At 42.5% G+C, this 23,812-nt stretch overlaps 1 protein-coding gene across 2 annotated transcripts in view; it reads left to right on the top strand.

The window, feature by feature from the left end:
* The window catches only part of LOC147698733 (high affinity choline transporter 1-like), a 150,532-nt gene that overhangs the window by 51,054 nt on the left and 75,666 nt on the right, over window positions 1–23,812 (top strand). The gene's annotated exons all lie outside the window — the stretch shown is intronic.

Raw genomic sequence — 23,812 nt, 5'->3', positions numbered from 1 at the left:
CTGCAGGAATACAAGGGAAGGAAATATATTTGTTTTAAAAAGGAGTTGCACTTTAACAACAGAAACGATAAGTACAGAGGGTTATACATCTCAAATCCTCCCACAAGAATGGCAGGGACTCACAAGATAAGTTAGAATATCTTCTGGAACCGACTCAGTTCCATTTCAGATCCAGGCACAGCACAGAAACTGTCCTAATAAAGGCCACTAAGGAGATAAGAGCTGCATTAGATAAAAGAGATTCTGCAGCTCTTATTTTCCTTGACCTGGCTTCAGCCTTTGATACAGTGGATCATAAGACCTTGATCATTCACTTGGCTGAACTAGAAGTTAAAGTCAAGGCCTTGTCCTCCTGACCTCCTTTATTTCCAATAGACATCAATCAGTGGCATTGGATCAATATGAATCCCTCCCTTTTAACTCCCTTGCGAGGTCTCTTAGGGATTCTCGCTAAGTCCAACACTTTTTAACATTTATGTTTTAGAACTGGCTACCCTAATCAGGAGCTTTGACTGCTCACTTACCTCCTTCGCTGACAACACTCAATTAGTAGTGTCAGCCTTCAATAACAAACCCATAGTCTCCACTTAATTCCAGAACTGTATGCGGGAATTAGTTCATGGATGAACAGTCACCGCCTGAAGCTCACCTCAGGGAAAACTGAGTTGGTAACCTTTGGCAACTTTTCCCCAGCCTAATCTCACTCCTGGTGGCCGGTTGAGGTAGGTCTTCCTCCCACCAAGTGGCTAAAGCCAAGAATTTGGTGTACAAATTGACAACACGCTTAAATGTGGCTCTCAGTTGACGGCTGTAGTATCCTCATCCTTCTACTCACCATCTTAGTACTATCCAAATTAGACTATTGTAATGGGTGTCGCCGTGAGGGGATCCGCTGAAAGTGAGCCGCTGCAACTGCTTGCCGCACCCGCTTCGCGGGTGCTGCTGCGCTGACTGCTGCCGAGTGGAGGAGACCGGAGGAGCTGTTGGCCTGTGGGGCGAGGCAGGTGGAGCAACGCTGCAGGGACTCGCTTTCCCAGGAGTCCCTGCTTGACCTGTTACACCTGGTCAGCGCTCCCTGCCCGCCACGCCCACAGCACACCGAGGGTCTAAAACACTGCCCCTCCCTTTGTTCAGTGAGACATCCTGCCTACCTTGCTGACGTGTGGGCGCTTGTTCGGAGTGTCGCCGTGAGGGGATCCGCTGAAACTGACCCGCTGCAACTGCTTGCCGCACCCGCTTCGCTGGTGCCGCTGCGCTGACTGCTGCCGAGTGGAGGAGACCGGAAGAGCTGTTGGCCTGTGGGGCGAGGCAGGTGGAGCAACGCTGCAGGGACTCGCTTTCCCAGGAGTCCCTGCTTGACATGTTACACCTGGTCAGCACTCCCTGCCCGCCACGCCCACAGCACATACTCCACCTATAACATTGAGTGCACACCACCGGCAGCGCCCGGGAGCGCCCGGGGCTAAGCCCGGGCTAAGGGCGGGCCCTCCGAGGCCCTCCAGAGACCGTAAGAGACCGGGCTGGGCCCCCCCCTCTTTCATTGACTATACCTGGAATTATTAGAGTAGGTGCTACACGTAGCAAGCTTTTGTATCCATTGTCCTTAATAATATTGGTTGTTAAATTGTATCTTGCTCCATTCGCTGTACTATAGTGTTTGACCCATTTTAGCATACTGTGTTTAGATTGATTTGGGTTCACCATCCAAATATGGCGTCATCTCCCATGAAAGACAGGCACTTATTGTTAGGGGGAGCTAATCAGCGTACACTGGATGATTTTTTGTTTAGAGTAAATCCGGGGACAGATAAGGAAATAGCTCTGTCTGAGCGAAGGGCGGAGAGACGCCGCTCGATTGAAAGTATTAAAAATAAGAGAACATCTATAGGCTCACCAAAGATTACGATCTCCCCAATCCGTAGCATTTCCCCCGTTATCGGGGATAATGATGTAACCCTAAATATTAGCATTCCGCTACTCTTACAAGACAATAATCCCCCCTCAGTTGTAGTCAATACCCTGAATACAAATGACTCACACCTGAATAGTAGCCTGATTGTTGACGTAGATCCTTCGCCGGACACATTGCCAACGCAAGTGGTCTCACCCATTACAGTAAAAGAAGTAGCAAAAATACAAAAAACATATAGAGCCCAAGGCCCACCACCTAAAAGAAGGAAAAAGAGGGGGGATTCTCTACTTAAAAACAAGGTGTCTGGTAAAAATGGGGGAACCTCTACTAAACCGACCCCCAACACATCTGTATCCACACCAATCCTTATGGACAAGTTAACACCCTCCCAGTTAAACGATCCAGCTAGTTCAAATCTGTTGAGCAGCATAGAGCAATTATTAAGATTGTTCACGCTGCCACTAGTTGAGAGATTGAAGGGTTTAACTAGCCAAATGGAGAAGCTAGAAAGAGATCTAGGGGACATTAAAGCAGCTATTCAAGATCCCCCCAAAAAGGAACTAGTGCATAAGCCCCCTGCACCACCATTAAACACAGCTGCCCAGAGGAGTACCAAAGCCACGTCCGCGCCTCAACCAAAACCCCGTAAAATATTACCTACTAACTCTGAAGCAATAAATAGTGGGAATAGGGCTAAGATGACACAAGCAGGGGCAATCCTAGACAACTCAAGTAATGGACCCCTATTACATGCACCCACAAACACAAATACTCCAAAACCCATTGAGCAATACACAAGCACTAGGACATTCCCAGATAGGAGACTTAGAGTAGAGCTGCCCCCAGAAGTGGCGCTATTTGTTGCAGTCCTGACTGGGGTACCAGTACTTGTGGATGGACATGTAGAAGATCAACGTGGGCTAAAAAATAAAGTCATACACTGGCTGAGGTGGAATTGCCCACTCCCACCTCATATAAACGGAGCAATACTCAATATTAGCCTGGCTGGGGAAAAGAACTAAGGATTTAGAGGGTGACATTGTCATCATAAATTTCCAAGATGACAGAGTTGTTAGGTATATCATGAATGAGTTCCCACTAAACACAGGTAACACCGTCACTATACGTGATTTAACTTATTTTTATCCAAGAGGAGTAGTTGCCCCGAGACCCAACCATAGGCCTCTGAGTTACCTACAGAATCATCATGCAGTAACCTTATCCCGACATCAGAACATGGGTCAAGGGTATTTCACCCAGAGACAGGATGATTATTTTAAACCCACTTATCACCACCCTCAGGATACCCAAACAATCCCATCATATTGCCCTGGAAATCTAGGTTTTGGGCGAACCACCCAGAGGCAGGATGACCATTTAAGACGACCCGGGTTCCAGCAAGGTGATTATTACTGGCCTACCTTTAATCATTTTGCAGCATTAGCGGACATGGAGGGTGTTGACTGACTCAGCTCAGGGGATATAGCAAATACAGCAGATAATCTTGTTGCTGGAAAGGGCCCCTGTACAATTGTCGAGTCAACCATTACCCGCAAGGCCTGTGTTTTCCCCACAAAGCTTAAAGATCCTCAAAAACCAGTGCACGTTAGTGTGAGCATAGATAATGGGCAACTAGCCAACATACAAGCTTCAGGTAGGGGTGAAACAAGGGCCAAGGTGGCCAATGAGGCAGTTAGAATGGTGTCCTGGAACATTGCTGGTTTGGCCGCAAAAATTGGTAATGAAGAATGGTGCCAGTATATACACCAATTCCCCATAATCTGTCAACAGGAAACCTGGGCTGTTGAAAACCACTCTTTACACTTACAGGGATATAAATGCTTTTCTGTTCCAGCAAGGAAGTCTAGATCAGGCAGGGCAATGGGGGGGGTTAGCTGTATATGTGGATTTGAACCTCCCTGGTACATGGTCAACTATTAATTGCCACTCTCATGATATACAAGAGGTGCGGCTTATGGGCAAAGGATTTAATCTAACCATACTGAATGTGTATAACAATGTGGCGGGAGGGGGATGCAATGCTCTGATATGGGAATTGGAGTATAGATTTAGCCAAGCCCTCACCCATAAAACTAAAACTCATACCCTAAATAGTATAATTGTGGGGGATTTCAATTGTCATCTTTGCCCAGCTCTTCTTCCAATAGACTCAATATGTTCGCGATGCACAAAGGACAATGGGGCTCACTTTGAGCACACTGTAGAAGGTGAGGCTTTAACAAAATTCTTATTAAACCAGGATCTGGTCCACACCTTAGATATGGTGCTTATGATAAAGGACGAGTCCCTGCCACCTACCTTCAAGGGGAGAGGATGCTCTTCGTATATTGACTATATCATCATCTCAAGGACTATTATAAATAGAGTCTCTAGGGTAGGCATAGAATGGAACCCGTTTAGTGACCATAATCCCCTGATGTTGGACATTCTATACCAGCCCGCCCCAACTAGGGAAAAGTTTGTAGCGGTTTCTGAGAAGGTTACTGACCAGGGTAGATGCCTAAGGTGGTCTAAGATCAACGGGGAAAGGTTTTATGAATCACTCATAGAGAAAAGGAAAACACTCATTGAGGCGTGCTTAGATGAGAGAATAGAAGGGAGGCAATTACTCTTAGCATTTGAACAAATAGTACACCTAGTGGATGGGTTGCTAAGGTCTAGAGCCCCAGCAAAAGAGACTGATAGTCATCCGCGATGGTTCGACCGAGTCTGCTCCAAAGCCCTGAGGGATCTCAAAGATAGTATTAAAGCAAAACCCAGGGATGCTTTTCGGGTTACCAGAAAAAATATAAAAGCGAGTTGAGCAGGAGGAAAAAGGTTTTACAAGCAGAAGGTTGGGCGGACCTTAGAGAAGCTGGGGAAAAGAGGGACTTGACTGAATTCTGGAAAATTATAAATAGACCTACATTCCAGGACGACTGTGCCCCCAAAATAGGTACGAACATTACGCCCGACATGTGGATTACTCACTATAGTGGTCTATATAACCATGAGACAGACACCCAGTATGAAACAGGGAACACAGCTCAAGGTCAGCCTGTAGTTTTTTCCTTAAAGGAAATTAAGGTTGCGATTGAGGGGCTATCAAAAAACAAAGCACCTGGCCCAGATGGAATTCCTCCTGACCTGTTTCTCAGTTCAGTGGAATTTGGGGCCCCTATATTGACGAGAGTCATTAACATTGCAATCCGTTGTGGCTTACCGCCTCATGGGCCACTGCCACCATCGTCCCCATTTTTAAAAAGGGTAACAGGGACGACCCCCAATGTTATCGCCCCATTTCATTAATTGATGTTTCTGCCAAAATCCTGGGAAGGGGGGTACTAAACCGGCTGTCTGTTTGGACAGATACAAATAATATCATCTCAGACGTACAGTACGGTTTTAGGAGGGGTCGCTCTACGAGCGACCAATGCTTGAACCTTTATATGTTAGCAGCTAAATACACCATGGCTAGTGAAGACTCCATCTATTTGGGGTTCATGGATCTGGCAGCTGCCTTTGATCATGTTAATAGAGGCAAGCTCTGGAACATGATGACCATCATGGGGATAGAGGCTGGCCTCATTAACATATTAAGGGAATTGCATAGCAACACATCTGCACAAGTTAGGTATAATATGCAAGGGGAATGCACAGACTCCTTCCAATGTAATAGTGGGGTCCGTCAGGGTTTTATCTTGGCGCCTTTTTTATTTTCTCTTTATATTAACAACCTAGAACAGCACCTTTTACAGTTGGGAGCCGATTGTCCACGAGTAGGGTCGTGCCATGTTCCTGTGTTACTTTACGCAGATGACGCGGTCCTACTCGGGCGCACACCAAAGAGTCTACAGATTTTAATTGATGGTTTTGTTAATTTTATGGGTTCATTAGACCTTTCTGTCAATTTGAGTAAATCTTACGTTTTAACTGTGGGCAAAAAACCCTCTAACAAATGTCTCTTTACAATAGGGAGTCACAAGGTTGAGAAGGTTAAGTCATTCTCATATTTAGGCGTCCTGTTTGATGGGTTACTAAATTTTAACGCCCTGATAGAGGATCCTTGTCGTAAATTGATCGCGGCCAATGGAGCAATAGCCGGTTATTGTCGAAGGTTGGGGAGATGGTGCCCCGAACAGGTAATGATCCTATATAACTCTATATGTTGCTCTAAAGTCACCTATGGGGCAGAGGTGTGGGGCTTTGCTAATGCCTGTCATCTGCAGCGGGAGGAGAATAAACATCTACGATCCATCCTGAAAGTCCCACATAGTGTAACTGCCTCAATAGCACACAGGGAGTTAGGGATCCTTTACCTTAAAGATTCGATAAAGGTCAAGCCAATACTAGCCTGGCTAAAGCTCTGGACAAACCAACAGGCGCGCCTAAGCAGGGAAAAACTGAAGGATTGTTTGGGCAGAGAAAAATGGTCGCGTATCCCGTGGTTCAGCTATGTAAAATCAGTATTGGTAACTCTGGGCCAAGGGAATCTTTTTAATGACCCGACTGCGATCACCCCTCAGCATAAGACAACTGTTAAAAAAGCGTTTTTTGCGCTCAGAGCCAAACAAAGAGCAGAACAAGAAATGGCTAAAATTACGGTGGGTGCATACAACCTTGTAAAGATCACAGAAGGAATGGAACCTTATTTATATTTGCTACATAACGCACAGGAAAGGTTTTTTATGGACCGTTTTAGGCTCAAATTTTTACCTTATTTATTGGGATCACCACTAGGGTACTTACCCACTATTGAGCTGAGGGGAACCTGTGGCTGCGACAAAAGGTCTCCGCAGGATTCCCTTCATTTTGTCTTAATATGCCCGTTTTATTCAGAACCCAGACGTAGATTTTTGGTAGATATTTTAAAAAGATCAAATATCAAATGTGCAAAAGAGGCCTTGATCTTTTTACAACAAGCTCCGGACCAACCAACATTGTGCTGTATTATTAATTTTATTAAAGTTGCTGTACGATTAAGAGCAACTAGAGGGGGGGGATGATGAGAATTCAGGGATTGGTTTTAATGGATTATAAAGTTTACTTACTTTACTGTGATTTTGTTGCTGTATTTACATTGGGTTACATGCCAATTTGATTGATTGTTTTTAAAGGGATGTACTTAATGTATATTGATTGTTTGTACTTTTATGGTGATTTCTAATCATCGAATAAAGAATTCAAATGAAAATGAAAATGACTATTGTAATGGCCTCTACATGAATCTACAGGAATATATTTAATAGACTGCAGATGGTGCAAAACACTGTGGCCAGAATGCTATTAGGAATTCCAAAATTCCAAACAGCCTCCCTTGGAATCTGGAAACTACACTGATTCCAGTGAGAAATTGCATACAATTCAAAGCTCTCTACACTGCCCATAAGGCACTGCACAATGCAGGCACTGAGTTTCTGAGGCATATCTTCCAGTAGTATACACCCAGCAGACCACTGCACTCCTTGGGAACCAAAACACTTACGATCCCCAGATTCAGGAAGTCGAACTGGGGTGGGTGAAGTTTTGTCATCGGAACTACTAAACTATGAAACAGCCCAACCCTACATCATGGCCCTGCATAGCCTGCTCTCCTTTAGAATGGAGCTTACAGCTTGGCCGTTTAGAAATGTAGGGTGAAATTTTCGTGCTCTAGGGCAGTCAACACGAAGACACCTCTGGTAAACATGGAACAACACATTTAATATCATAACATACCAAGGGACTGAATTAATAAATGAATGCTGTTAGAGCTTCAAAGGAAAATGAAGGAGCCTGAAAAGGGGGCACATGGTTTTCATTAGAGTAATTGGTGGAAGGGGAAAACTACTGGTATCACTGGTTCTCTGCATATTGTATTCAATTTTATAGTAAAGACCTGGAATAGAGGGTATGGACATTGGTTATTATATGTTGAACCATAATGAGTTTGTAAATGGAGGCATAACTTAATCCGTTCCCAAGAAATATGAAATGTGCAAAGTGCGAGTACTTACAGTAAATGAAATGTAAAGCAAGGAAGGTCACTCTTAGACCTGACATCCTTGGCCTGATAAACTCTCCCACACCTTTTGCCTTCACTCCCCTGTTTTGGCAAAAGGACTCTGTGCTAACAACCAGAGGTAACGTTCTTGTGCTCTGCCCCAAAACACAGTACAATTGGCCTACAACTAATTGCCATATTTAATTTACTTATAAGACTCCAATAAATGGTACTACATGTACTCATGAACTGTAAATTAAATGCTGTTTCACTGTTGTAAAGCTATCTCTCCCATAGATTAACACATGGTTACCTTATTACACCCAATACGTTATAACATCTGTTTGGGGCCAAATAGAGAAATGCTTCTTCCACTTAAATTAATTGTAATTTACAATCATCTTCAATGGAAAAGCATGATTTTAAGTTACTAGACTGAAAACGCCACATTTGGCAGTTTTCTGCCTAAACCAAACATGCTTTTCTGAAAATGTCCAGTTCACATGACTGTGAATGTCTTTCCTGTGTTATTTTCTTTCTAGACATGGTGACAAAAGGGCTTTGGGTGGGACACGCCGTTTACAACTCTATCATTACATTGCGTGCTTTTACAGCGCGGTCGTTACAATGATCGCGTTGTTTGTATGCGATTTAATGACATTGCAAGCCATTACAACGAATTCCAGTAGGGAATATTCGATTTGGGTGTAAGGCAGGGTTATGCTATCCTGAGCGGGATGTCGTGGGGGTTGTACACAGCCTTCCTGAGCTTCAAAGGGTAGCGTCAATGCTTGCTCCCCTTCCTGACTTCTAAGGGCTGCCTGCCTTGCCATAGACAAAGGCAGCTTACATGCATGCCTGCCTTTTGTTTCCCTAGACAGATTGGTGTCAAACAGAAATGGGGGAATGTTAGACAAAAGGGAATCCCCCACCCACAGACTGGCACTGAGGATACAAATGGAACCTTCAGAACCTCTCATCAGAACGTTACTTGACATTTGGTAGATTCAGAAGAAGGACTGCCCTGCAGGAAGACTGGCCGTCTTGCCTCAAACCCAGGCTTCCCAGAAGTGATTCCAAGCATCAGTCATCTGACCTCCTATTTGAGCTATGGGAACACAACAAGATTCCAGAGTTCTCGCTGCAACTGCCCAGCTCACCAGCATGATTCGGCCTGCCTGGACCTGCTGCTGGTCTCTGCTGGAGTTTGTCCTGATCCTCAGGAGGTACCCACAAGGTCCTGGCTCTTGGCTGGCATCAGAGTCCTGAATTCTAGGTGAAGATCCAAAGGTTTTTGGGCTCTTCGCGACCGCAAACAGACTGCTTGCACCATCTGACAACCATCCACAAGGTGAATCTACATCGCCAACCTGCTCATCGCATCCGCTCCATGAACCAGTGCAAATGGCAGCAGTCTACATTTGAGATGTTATTTGAGATACTTAACACAAATATATATGAAGGGGGGTCAAAGGGAAACTTTTAAAGACCTGCAAGGATAATATCCCCAATAATTCAGAACTACCACAAAAATCCTTGGGTCTAAAATTACAATTTAGGCATGTAGAGTGACAAACAAAATATAATGCAACAAGCTTTGGGAAAATCCCTTTCAGGACGAACTCCCTCACCCACCAAAGGTGGCATGCTTCATCATCTGGGATTCTCCTCCTGGTGGGAATACCTAGTCCCACCAAGGGCTACAACTCTCTCTCTGAGAGGAAGGAGCTCAGGGATGTTTTTTGCATTCCTACTTTACTCAGGATATACCAAATCCACCAGATGAGAGGTACTTAAAAGTAGTGGTGTGGGTACAGCGCAACAGAAATGTCAAACTGTGAAGGTGGTGAAGTTAAAACAGACTAACAAGAACAAAAAATATACTTTTAATGACTTTTTCCTGCTGACAGGATTAAAAGACAGTGCACCTGCAGTATGGATTTAAACTGCATGTGTCGGAAAAAGGGGTCTACATGTTTCCGCCAAGTCGACTCGAGTGGTGTCAAGGCTTTCGCCAGGACCTAGAAGGATGCTGCTGCCAACAAACAGTTAAATAATAAGTGCTCAAATATCAAACTAGTAATCCTGCTATTTTCAATTCCCAGATTTACTGGTTGTACTCAATAGAGAAGAAAAACAATAAGACAGTGGTAAAACAATGAGTCTGTCACTCTAAACATGCTCACAATTTAGTAAATAAAGAGAATGTGTGATATTCTTATCTCCCCATCTCTGCAATGCGTTTTGCATATGTTAATGTTGGTTAATTCACTTACCCATAGTGTATGGATAAGTAGCCTCACCTCAACTTGGCAACAGCTCAGGGAAGGGGATGTAACGGTGTCAAACATAACCATCATTATGTTGACATTACTCCTTACATAAAATGTTGACAAGGTAAAAACATATCACTACAAAACAGAGTTAATGAAAGCATTCACTCATTTATAAGTTGATGTTACTGTCTAAAAAATTAGTTTATTAGCATCAATTAGTTATACAGTGATCATAGAACCCCCCAGAGTAATAGTGCAAGAACGTCACGGGGTGTATTAGCCAGCCATGATGTAAAAAATGCACTTAGGGGCCGATTCTGATGTCGGACGGACTCAGGTCCGTCCGACATCGATCAGGAGCAGTATTATCCACCAACCTGCTGTCGTGGGGTACAGACCTGCTAATACGATGCGACCGAACAGGGTTCAGTCGCATTCATATACTTCACAATGCAGGCTAGCACTCCGGACGGAATGCATGCCTGCATTGGGAAAAACAGGGGTGAAGTTCATCCCTGCACCCTGTGGCCGTCACACCAAGAGGGACACCATAGGTGCCCCCAGGCTGCCATTCGGCAGCCTTGCACCCATAGGGGCCCTGCTGGGGGCCCCCAAAGACAGTTTCCGACTGCCTCTTTGTGCTGGACAGACCGCATGAAAAGGCAGTGAAAAACTGCCATCGTACTACCTCGGTAGTACAGAGGCAACCGGGGGAGTACTGAAGGATTTCCGGATGCCCGAGCCCATCGTAGGCCATCCAGAAATCCGAGTCGGATTTCATTCAGACCGAGCCCATCGGAATGGCTCGGTCAGAATGGAATCCGGCCGGCACTGACCGATTTGGTCGGAAGGGCTCCGAACCTCCGACCCGAATCGGAAACGGCCCCTACGTGTGCAAGTATAAACAGTTATATGAGGTATATCCTATGGAACTGGTTCTCTTGTGTCCCAAGGAATAAACATATCATCCAACTCAGGTATGCTAAGGTCTTGGTTTAATATTGTGTACACATCAGTATATAAAATAAAATAAAAGAACCTCTGTACTCAGTGACATGTATTATTAAGTAATAAAAACACTTTCTAATAAGCCTCAGTGAGGTATATTGACATCTTGCTCCTAAAGAGTCCAGTCAACATGAGTTTTACTTCAACACCGTGTCTTTACTCGTAACCAAAAGCAGGTTCGCAATGGAGGGCAAAGCAGGTGGGGAGAGGAAGAGAGGAAATGCATACCCTAAACTCTTAAGTGCCCAGTTCCCTATATTCTACTCTAGGAAGAGAGGAAATGCATGCCCCAATCTTTTAAGTGTCCCATTTGACTGTAATCTACTTTAGGCAAGTAATCATGAGTGCTCTGCCCTTCATTCACCTATCCGTCGGTACCCTGTGGCGGTACGTAAGCTGTGACCGGAGGTACCGGCTGGAACTCACCAGTTCAGCTTATATATTACCAGGAAGCGCGCATGAAGTTGAGTTGTCACTACAGTGCATGCATGCATCTAGGGTGGGTTTTTCAAGAAGCTCATCCATGCAGATGTCTGTCGGGTTAGGTGGTTCAAAAAGCATTTATATTTACTGCGCATGCCAGGTGCAAGGAGAGTAAGTCCTCTTCAAAATTTGATCGTGAAGAGCTTTATTGTGCATGTCTTGGCAAACAATCATGTACTGAAAGGGAATACCAGATAAAAATATACTGAATTAGGTAATATCCCCTGTTTAGGTAATAGTTGAAACAATGTGCTTAAGAACACTGCTAATAGAAACATATGTCTAACAAATGTGATGGTCATATGCTGAAAGAAAATGCCAGGTCAAAACTCAGTAGAGTAATGTCCGTCATGTTGCTAATGGTTGAGTGAATGGGCATCAATTGTTGTAATAATGATAGGGGACCTCCCTGCACTTGCTAATATCCCAATAACTTAGAAATAGAGGAAAGATAGTTGAGCTTCAATTATCTGTACAAAAGCAGTCAATATTGGTACTGTCAGGAAAGACATAACAATTTCCAAAAGAATGGTTTTCATAGAGACATTCTCACTCTGTATCTCTTCAATGCTCAATGTATTGTGGACAATGACCAGGTACAGTGCCATGAGATGCCATCCATGATGTCATCAGTGATGTCACTGACCATGTCATGAGTGATGTAATATGTGAGGTCATAAGCAGTGCATTGCGGGGGCATGAGCTATAGTTAGCTCAACTAACTTTAACTGCTGAATTTCACAGATTTTGTATGAGTGAAACATGAGCCTAACTATAATGTCTCTGCAACCTTCAATTTTTTTCAGTGATTTATTTATTTATTTTTTATTCAATTTCCTAACTATAACAACCCTGTAACCTTTGATTTTTTCAGTGAATTTCTAAGGTTTTTTAAATGCTAATTTCTAACTATAATGTCCCTTTAATCTTTGTTTATTTCAGTGGAATTCTAAGATTTTTCAAAATCTATTTCTTAACTATAACGTCCATGTAACCTATGATTTTTTTATTTGATATTTTTAAGGTTTTTAAATTGTATTTTCTATTTATAATGGCTTTATAATGTGTATTGTGATAACCTTGTATTTTCTTCAGAGGATTAACAAGTGTAATTTTTTTTTCTTTATAATTTTTATATCCGTGATGATGCGAAAAGCAAACGTTTTTTGAGGAAGTCTTAAACATGTAAATATACAGATCTTACTTAATAGCAGACACTAGTTGTTTAGTAATGTAGAGTTTATATTTGAGTTTGTATGATGGTTTTGGGAAAAAACCTCTTCAATGTGGTGTTTTATATATTCACGGGTACTCTGTAGACTACGTCGTCGTCAGTAGTCATGAAGTGTCAATTTTTTTTTAAACTCAGTAACACATACTCACACATTTTAATTAATATTTGACACAAATTGTTTATTGATATACACTTTAAACCTAAAATTCGTAACAATTTTCAATTAAAAGTCTTTTACTTGGTGTTTGGTGTGATCGCGGTGATGCCGAAAGTCACAATGACGTTGGTAACTGCAATGAATGCATGTTTTTGGTGAAGTGTATAACACATATTTATACATATTACATTGTATGATCCACATTTGGGATTTAATATCAGTTGATTAACACTTATTTTTGAGCACTTATTTTCAAATAAAATAGAATTCAGTTCAATTTCCGGTCTTTGCGAAGACGCCAATTGTCGCGAAGATCATGTGACCAGGAAATAAAGGAATATGATTGGATGATACACTTTTCAACTATAAGAATAGAAAAAACAAACACATTTATCTATCTTGAACATTCTTTAAGAGGAGTTCATTGTGAGCAGCTCTGTAGCATTTGTTGTAGTGTTTTCTTTTATTTTGGCAACTCAGCCAGAAGAGGAAGATCAGATGGACCAGCAGGTGGGCCAGGAAGTCCAAGAGGTGGATTCCGGTGGCTCTGGAGATGAGGGGCCTCCACAGAAGAAATCAAACATTACCTGGGATTTCTACAGGATTCTGTCAGGAGAATCAACAACATCCGCTAAAATTGGGCAATGGACAATACGTGGCAAGACATTGTCAAGGGTTACAAATAAAAAATATTCTTGGGGAACTACGTCAATGCTTTACCATCTAAAAACATACCATGGCAATTGTCTAAAAGCAGCAAGAAGGCAATGCAATGCTGAAGGACCCTCAACTTCAATAGCATCCGCAACAACACCGGGGCAGAGTGTCCCCTCAGAGGTCGAATTTCAACTTCAAATTTGGCTCCATAGTTTCCCCGGATTGCATCATACTGCATGGATTGTGGAGTTGTAGTGAGTGCTGGAGAGCAGTCTATAACAGCCCTTTGCAATGCTGCAAAGAATCATAAATGATGATTTTTTTTTTTTAGCCCTTCATAGTTTTTCTACATTAGCAGCGATGTTATTATCTTCTAATTTATTATAAAAGTACTTGCATATAACTTGCCGTATGGACAAGTCAAAGCGATACTCTACAAATAAATACACAGCTATCTTATGTTATGTTATGTTATGTTACTGGGGGTTTTGTAAAGCACTCAGCTGCTCCGAAGAGCGTCCCGGCGCTATAGATCATTACACACAAATACCAGCAACTAACAAGACAGCCAAAGCGGCACTAAGAATCAACAGGAACAACTTACAGGGCAAAAAGATGAGTTTTAAGTCCCTTTCTAAAGGTAGACAGATTGGAGCACGTTCGCAACGTCAAGGGCAGAGTGTTCCAAAGACGGGGGGCCAGGTAACTAAAAGAGCGACCTCCACAACAAACACGTCTCACTGCCGGCACGATTGCATTGGCCTGGGCAGCCGACCTCAAGGGTCTAGATGGGAGATAGAAGTTGACCCTTCTCTGCAAATAGCCAGCGCCGAAATTGTGTAGCGCCTTAAAAGCTGTGGTTAAGGTCTTAAAGGAGATGCGCTTACGAATCGGCAGCCAATGCAGAGTAACAAGGAGGTTGCTGGTCCTGGCTCTTCTGGTAAGACCAAAGATTGCCCTGGCTGCCGAATTTTGGACTACCTGCAGGCGGGTCAGCAGATATTCAGGAAGACCCAGATAAAGGATGTTGGCATAGTCTAGGCCATTATAGTATTATGCCATTTAGTATTATTTTCTTTTTCACTGTTTAAATACAAGCCAACAGCCCATGTTTGAATCTTGTAGTGAGTGCACCGACAACAAATACAAACATAATCTGGTTTTTCAGAGCACACTGTGTTACATGTTATAATCTCTTCTTCAAAACTATCAACTGTAATATTTGTGTCCTGTTCTGCAGCTTCTCTTCTAAACAACTCTTCAGTTTCCCTACAATCCTGCTCTGGAGCAAAGAAACTAAACTGCACATCATCACAAACCTTTACTACATCTGCCACAGTACCATGCAAAAGTGTTCCATTCATATCTCCTAAACATAAAGCAGGAGTTTTTACATAGTACAGCCTCCTAACTAAAGTTTGCATTGTTGAGTGATGTACAGCTAACATCCTGAAATAATTAAAGGTGCTTTGGCACACTTTCTTTGATAAACATGCTAGTCACTGTCCCTCCAAATATGTATGTTTTCTAATTTTGCAAGGATCCAATCCTTGTAAAGTACTAAGGGGCAGATTAGGATTGCGGATTTCCCGCATCCTCCGGGCCGGCGGAAGCCACCGCCGGCCCGGAGGATGCGAGAAAACCGCCGCGGATGCTGGAAAGACCCACTGCCAAATTAGGATGGCTGGTGGCTCTTTGAATCTGTCTGCCGCTTTTCCGCCGCGGTCGCCTTCCGACCGCGGCGGAAAAGCGTTAACATGGCTGGCGGTGTCTATCAGACACCGCCAGCCATATTATGATGGAGTAAAAAGTATGTTTTTCCACGGCGGCTTTTCCGCTTGGAAAAGCATACGAACCTTCACTTCGGGGGCCCGTTGCGGGCCCCCTGGGTGAAGGGGGTGTGGGGGGTGCACATGGGGGGTACCTATGGTACCCCCCTGCATTTGCGTGAACAAACCGGCAGGCACCGCGCGGTGCCTGCCGCTTTGTGCACGCAAATGCAGTGCATGCATTTTCTAACATTGCGGAGGGTGCAGCTTGAAGCTGCACCCGCCGCAATGTTAAAAATAGAGGATGTGACCGCCACTGTGGCGGTCACATCCTAATCTGCACGGAGGTACCGCCGCTGCCCCTGCGGACGGTCCTTCCTACTCGGACGGACTCAGGTTCGTCCGCCATCATAATCCGCCACCTTGGAAAGATACAAAGACATTTCCGTAATGTAGCAAGGTTTTGCTATTAAATACTACAAACTCTACTACAATTCCATTTGTATACATGTGCCTGACTTCGCCTTCCTTGTACCTCTTCTGTAATAACTTGTTCTACATTTCTGGGTACCATCACCTCTTTCGCTATAGGAGTGCCACTCTTTATTGCATAAACTCGACCTCTTTCATCAATAGCATGAACTAATCTGTTATCCTGGACATAGATTTCCTCATTAAAGAAAGGCTCTTTATTAGAAGTATGTATACTTTCTTCACTAAAAACTGCACAAAAGTTACTTCTATTCACTAATCTTTTTTTCTGGTTTTGTCTCCTTATGTACAACACCAGTTTGTCAAGAGTTTTCATTCTGTCTATAATCAAAATGAAAAGCTTCCTCTTCAAAGAAAAGGCTTTATCAACTACTCTCAACTTGTTTTTTCCGTTTCAGTCCCTCTCTCCTTCTTCTAAACAATTTCATAGTTCTCAGTAGATTTATATCTACTCTACTACGAAATATGGCTCTGATTTCCTTTAGCTGCTTCTGTCTCCTGGTACAGGCGTGTCAATTTTTGTTACATTCTTTCCTGTTCTTGATGTATAGATTTTGTCCACTGTTGTTCTTTTTCACAGTTTGAATTTTTTTTCATTAGTTTGTAATCTTTGTAAATGTCCATGTATGTTTTTAAGAAATGACTTTAGCCTTTTACCAGTAGCTTTTTTTTACTTTCAGCACTTTTTCTGAATGTTTCCCCTTTTGTGTCTCAGTTCTGCAGATACTGTAGTTGCTTCTGTTGCTTTTTCCTCCAAACTCTTGTAGGCCTTCTAGCTGTCTGTAGTTATGTAGATATTATTCTGTAAAATAAAAAAGGTATACTTAAATTTTTACTCTAACCAACAAACCAACGACTTTACTACTGACTTACATATAATACAAAAACAGTTGTTATGTTATGTTGCAGTTTTAAATCTACAGATGAACCTAGCTATATAACTACATGCACTTATATCAAAATACCAAACCCAGAGGAAAACACAAAACGTTATTTATTAGTTATCTTTTAACATTATATTACCCTCTCCTACAACATAGATGCACCATATGTCAGTTTTCACTAATACATGGTGAAAGACCAGTTTAGCCCTTAGGAAGTAAATTTAAAATGAACATCAACCAAAGTGTAGAAGTACATACAGTGTCTCAACACAACAAACCCAAAAAGACAAAATAGTAGCTATCTGTGTACCACTCTACCACTGTATCAGTGGTGTATTTAGTATCTCAGTACTTTTCTTCTTAGAAGTATCACATTTAAATTTTGGGAAGCAGTGCATATAAAAAATCTGCACATTTAGCTCTATCAGAGCATATCGCTCACAATTTCTTCTGGGTACATGCAAAGAGTGTCTCACAGCTTACATATATAATTCACCAGATGGTTCTGGACTACATATTCCTCAGTAAAACTTGTAAATACATATTCGTGTGGTTGAATACATGAATACTCCCTGGATAATTGAATGAATGCACAGGTAGTGCCTAGATGAGTCCCTGAGGATACAGGCAGTGCCTGGACGAGTCCCTGTGTGAATGAAAACTTCATGGGTCATTCTATATCTGCATAGTTAGTGCCTGAGTGTTTGCCTGAGTATATTACTACTATATGGGTGTTTGAATGAGTGCATGAGTAGTTCCGGGTGATTAGATAAGTGCATGACTAATTCCTCAATAATTCAATACATGCATAGATAGTGGTTGGGTGATTAAATGAGTGCAACTCTAGTGCCTGGATGATTGCAGGAGTGCATAGATAGTATATAGAGTGCATGGATAGTGCAAACATGATTGTTTAAGTACATGCATACCAGCTAGCAGACTGGATGAGTTCACGAGTACTGTTTCAGTGATTGGATGACTACATGGCTGCTGCCCATATGTTTTTGGTTCAGTAAACAGGTAGTGCCTAGTTGTTTAGATAAGTACATAGGTAGTGCCTGGATAATTGAATGGGTGCATCAGTAGTGCCTGGCTGATTAGATGGCTGTATGACTAGTGTCTGAGTGATTGCATGAGCCCATTGTTAAAGATTAGGTGATTGGATGAAATCAATTTTACTGCTAGGGTGTATGAATCAGTGCAAGCACATTGCATCAGTAATTGAATGAGTGCATAGGTACTGGATGGGTGATACGTTGACTGCAATGGTACTTCCTGCGTAATTAGATTAATTGGATGAGTGCATAATTAGTGCCTGAGTTTTTGGATGAATGCATGGGTTGAGCCTCAGTATTTCGATGAGTACATGGGTTGTAAGTGGGTGTTTTAGATGAATGCATGGGTTGTGCCTGGGTGTTTGAATGATTACATAGGTGCAACCTTGGACATTGTTGAAGTGAATGGTTAGTGCCTGGGTGATTGTATTTGTAGTGCCTGCATAGCTTAATGACATACATAATTCATGCCTGTGTGTTTGCACTAGTGTCTGGGTGATTGAATAAGTACATGGATAGTACATGTGTGATTCAATGACTCCCTAAGTAGTGGCGGGGTGATTAGATGAGTGCCTGAGTGGTGCCTGGCTGGCTGTGAAAGTACCTCAATTGCTGTTAGATACATAACAGTTGTGCCTATATCTGTGACTCATTGTTTAAGTCATTCTGTCAGTATCAAACTAACTATTTTAGTGTATCTATCCTTTTCTATTGAGCTATGTTTAAGTAAAGTCTACATATTACACTTGATTTATAATACATGGCTGTCTAGCAGCATACATTGCTATGTCACCCATGTCACTTTCTAAAACTGAAAACAACAATTCTCACTTTTTCAAAGCACAAAACCTTATCTTAATGGTATACGTACATCACTTGTCAAACATTTCTTATGTCTTTAAAACATATGTTCAGCATTTCTCAAAAAAAACGTTATACACCCTGTGAAGCTAGTACAATAACTCGCAAGAGACATGCTGCACTATTAACTGTCCTCAAATGTAAACAGAGCATGTTTCAAGCAATGCATCACCCTCACCATATATATAAATTTTTAACAGCCTTAACCCGTTCCCAGCGTCAAACGTTCAGCGCCCAGTGCTGAACGTTCGGAGAACGATTGCTGACCCGACGGCCAACGGTCGTGCGCAGCACTGGGGAGGTAGCGCTCGTGACGACCGTTGGCCGTCGGCAGCAATTAAAGGGTTAAAGAACATAGATTGCCATGTAAACACATATGTGGTTTCATAATAGTTATATAGCTTCAGGCCATCTTTTCAAAAATATATAGTTCTGTAGATCTTTAAGTAAACTCAAGAGTCTCATCGTATATCCCACCAGAAAAACCATATCTCATGCAAACTGGTTATATAAGTTAATAACCACATTGACAAAAACTTCCTAATAAATACCAAAAAATGATTTCTACTGTATAATTTATATTTAGGTGCAGAACATTTTCTTATCTTTTATTCATGACTACATTACTCCTGTTTAATGTGATTAAAAGTACTAAAATTCCCAGAAAGCAAATAACATAGGTATGTCTGTTCTGCACATGATGCTTAGACATTTAAAACATTGTCATTTTAAAGGCATTGCTCATTCCCTGTGCCAGGTACAGTTCATCTGATATTTTTGATCTAACTCCCACATTCAAAAGTTATGTACATACCAGTGGATTCAGTTCAAAGATCATATTGCTGTTTTAGCTCTTCCTTCATAGTTTTGACACTCTACAGATTTGTAAAAACAGAGCACATGAATGGTACACCACTCTCAAACAACGCAACTATAAAATGACAACCTCTTCAACTTTCCACTCTATGATCATGAGAAAGGCAGTAAATGAAATCAAGTCTTTCAGTTTAGACTACTCTATCTCCACTTGTGAATGGTTAGCATCTTTTAACCCTTTTCTTCTCTTTCAAACAAGGGTCCTCTCTCCATTTGTTTGCAAAGTTTTCACAATGATCAAGGAGTAATCGCGAAAATAAATGGGAGTCCAAACCGATATTTAGCTTTAGTTTTTTATTTATTTAAATACCGCACAACAGTTTATTACATAATCCTGAGCTGGAAATTAAAGTTTACCATTACTTAAATTGTGTCATAACCCCTCAACTTAAAAAAAATTGTTCTGTCTCTTTTACATCCTTCCACCAATACATTCTTAGCTCAGTGTATCTTGTAACCTAGTAGAACCAATAGGTCATAGGTTCACAGCACATTCTAAAAGGACCATGCTACTTCCAAATAAGATACAGCAGGTGCGGTTTACTCCACAGATTCAAAAGCATATCCATGTCTGTATTACATTTCGTTTTTCAAACAACAGCCAATAATAGGACTTCTAGCTATTGCGTCCAACACACTATTTTATTCACTTACATGCCAACAGCATCCAATGAAATATCTCTTTTTTTTTAAGAAAGCACCACCATTTTAACTGCTTTTCATTTGGAAAAATACCTCATTCAGCTCCAGCCTTCTACTGACTGCTATTGCTCCTTCACTTAAAATGCTTAGAGTGTGGATTTTTGCCACAGCTATGTCTACTGGACTAAAGAGGCTGCAAAAAGAGAGGTATTGACAGGGCCAAATGTGGAGGTTACTTGGTTTGGCCAGAGAGGGTTAAAGTTTCATCAGTTGTTAGCTTCAGTTAAAACCATTGTGATTTGCCGAGCTCCTCACCTCATGATTGCGCACTGTGGTGGCAATCACCATTGCACATTGACTGGGATAGGGCTGGAAATCCTAATAAAGAATACCTTTTCAGAACTGGTATCACTTTTCCCTCACACTGACTTGGTGTACTCTGATATGTGCCAAAGACAGAAATGGAAGTGGACAAATCAAATGTATCCACAGATTGACAAAGCCAGAAAACATGTTAATAAAACTGTTTCTGCTTTCCTCAGAGACCATAACATAGTCTTTATCTACAACAACAATCTATGTTTTAACATGCATGGAATCTATAGAAGTGATGGACTTCACTTTACAAACGAAGGGACCAGGGTGATTCTAAGCAACCTGAAACTCTGCATACAGTGTTATCTGTAGCTGTCGTATACACACTCTCAAGCACAATGTTGTTAATTTTCTTGTTGAATAATATTTTTTGAAATCTGCAATGACGTAGCGATGATTGCGATCATGTTGCAAAATCACAAAAAAAAAGCAGACATTGAACGGCCACCAGCACATCCAAAAATATTAGCTAAAAAAATCCATTGTAACACTACACTACAAATATCACCATATACATGCTTCTTTGAAAACATTTTTAAACTCTTGTTTTTGTACTAAGTTTAATTAAAATATATTCTGAGACCTATTTTCCATTTTCGCGGTTATTCAGGAAGTTGCAACGACGCCGCTAACTGTGACACTCACGCATTTTCCATAAAGTGAAAACACATATATGCACACATATTACAGTATTTTACACACTAGGGGTTTCTTACTGTACACTTCAAGCTCATTTTTCTAGTGTAGTTCTAGAACAACCATCTCTGAAACCTATTTTCCTTTTTTGCAGTGAGGCCAGAGATCACAATGATGCCAAAATCGCAATCCCCACAGATACGTTGCAAAAGCAGAAAGGGAAAGCAGGAATTCAAAAGCCACCAACCACATAATTTTTTTTAAACTATATAATTAATTCTAGCCATCATTCTAGATAACTCACTGTATAGATAACTCTATAAAAACATTTATAAGAATCTCAATATCTCTATAACAATGGTAATTAATGATTCACTGATTTTTTTAAATATTTCCACCAATATTCACAGTGTCGCTGCGATAGTCATGACCCCCCCATGAAGGTACACGGGGGCAGCGCTGGTGATCACGCCGTCATCGCGAATATCATGCGCGATACAAAAAATGATTTTGGACACATAACTTGTGTCACTTACACTTACATTTCTGAAACATGTGATCAGAGTACCTCAAGCCTGACCACTTATGTTTTCTTTCACAGAAAGTTTTAGCACCGGGACCCGTTCCCGATAGATAAAATCGTGGCCGCAGCTTTCTCTTCAGGTTGCATCCAGCCAGTTACAGTATTCCTGTTAGCACGTGCAGTCACGATTAATCACAAAATCAACACGAGATATCTGCTGCCAGAGATATCACTATAATTGTCAACTTACATTTCTCTAAAACTACTGAACGGATTTCCACCAAATAAGAAAAAGCACAATCTGTGTAACATCTACCTTTCTACGAAATTGGTTGTAACTACGTCCAGAGGTACGAACTGTAGGTGTGGCTAAAGGTACCTTTGGAAATTAACATAAAAAATGCACCCTTATTTCGTGATTCAATTTCTCAGTTTCCACTGCAAGGATCACCACCAAAATTTCCGTGATACACAGAACCTACCTTGACACTTTTTTGGAAAGATTTCATGAAGATTGGTCAAACTACGCCAAGGTTATAGGCAAGGCAAAACATGCTTTTCCTATGGAAACTAGGGCCTAACCATAACTTCCTACTGCCAAGGGGACTTCACCCCACAACCAACAGCTCACCAGGAAGTGCATTTGCAGAGTGGTAGAGAAAGGGGGCAGGGCCTCTGGTGAGTTGACAGGCTTTTATCTTGTTCATTTTTTCAAAGGGAAGGGGGCTGTGTAGCCCTCCTGTGCTGGGCCGATTTTGGCCCCTGGGACCCCATCCCCGGGGCCCAGCATGATAGGAATGGGGAGGGAGACTGCATGGCCCCCTTCCCAGGCCAATTTCTGCCCCAGGAACCCCATCTCTCGGGCATGACCTTTCTTTTTCTTTTTTCTTTTCTATTTTTTCTAGAAAAAGGAAGGGGATCCTTCATGGCCTCACTTTTCTGGGCCATATTGAGCCCTGGGACCCCATCACCCCGGGGCCCAACCTATTTTTATTTTATTTTTAAAAGAAGGGGGGCCTGTGGCCCTTTTTTTACTGGGCCCTTTTTTGCCCCGGGACCCCATCACCCAGGGCCTGCAAATTGTTTTAGATATTTCAATCTTTTATGTTAAAAAGGGAAGGTTGCCTCACGGTCCCCCTCCCGGGCCGATTTCAGCCGTGGGGACCACATCTTACATACCCCAGTCTTTTTTTAATTATTAAAGGAAGGGGGCCTCGCGGCCCCCTCCATAGCCATTTTCGGCTCCGGAGACCCCATGCCCTGGGACCTGCCATATATATTAAATGTATTTAAAAAAGTGAGGGGGGCCACACAGCCCCCCTCCCAGGTTGATGTTGCCCCCGTGGACCCCATCCCCATACCTGTAGTGTGGGTGCCCTGATCCCAACCCAGAGCACCCACTGCCAATGTTGGGGACCACGGGAGAAGCCTCAATGCTCCATGGTCCCTGCTAGCTCCCCGCTTCAGCGAGAGGCTGCATTGCTTTGAGCCCAAAGGAGCTGCTGAATATACTGCTCCCTGGATCTCAAAGCAAAGTGTCTGTTTCCCTGCTCGCTTCACAGCAGAAATTTGCTCTGCTTTCAGCAAGCTCCTTGCACTCGCATGCTAAAAACAGAGCACTTGTTTGCTATTGCTTGGCGGAAGCAGTGCTCCCTCCAAGCCATAACAAACTGCAATGGGGTGGCGGTCCCCAGGGCCATGTAGTATTCCACGTGGGGGGTGCGTGCCCCATCTCCTTTGTGCCAATTTGCCACAGTGAGGTGGTGATCCCATGGGCTCACTGCGGACCCCCTTATTTATTGTATTGTATTTGGGCCTCCCTGCTTTAAAAAGAAAAAGAAAAGTATTATCAACAAGGCGGTGGCAGAGGCTTTTAGCCTCCCCCACATTACTTAAATAATGTGCCCCGGGGAGGAGGTGGTCCCGGGGCTGTGGGGGTGGGGGCGTGCAGGCACCCTGCATTTCACATTGCCTTACCCTGGGGAGGTG

The sequence above is a fragment of the Lissotriton vulgaris genome, chromosome 8 (assembly GCF_964263255.1).
Source record: "Lissotriton vulgaris chromosome 8, aLisVul1.2, whole genome shotgun sequence".
NCBI lineage: Eukaryota > Metazoa > Chordata > Amphibia > Caudata > Salamandridae > Lissotriton > Lissotriton vulgaris.
This window is presented reverse-complemented; position numbering and strand designations above follow the sequence as displayed.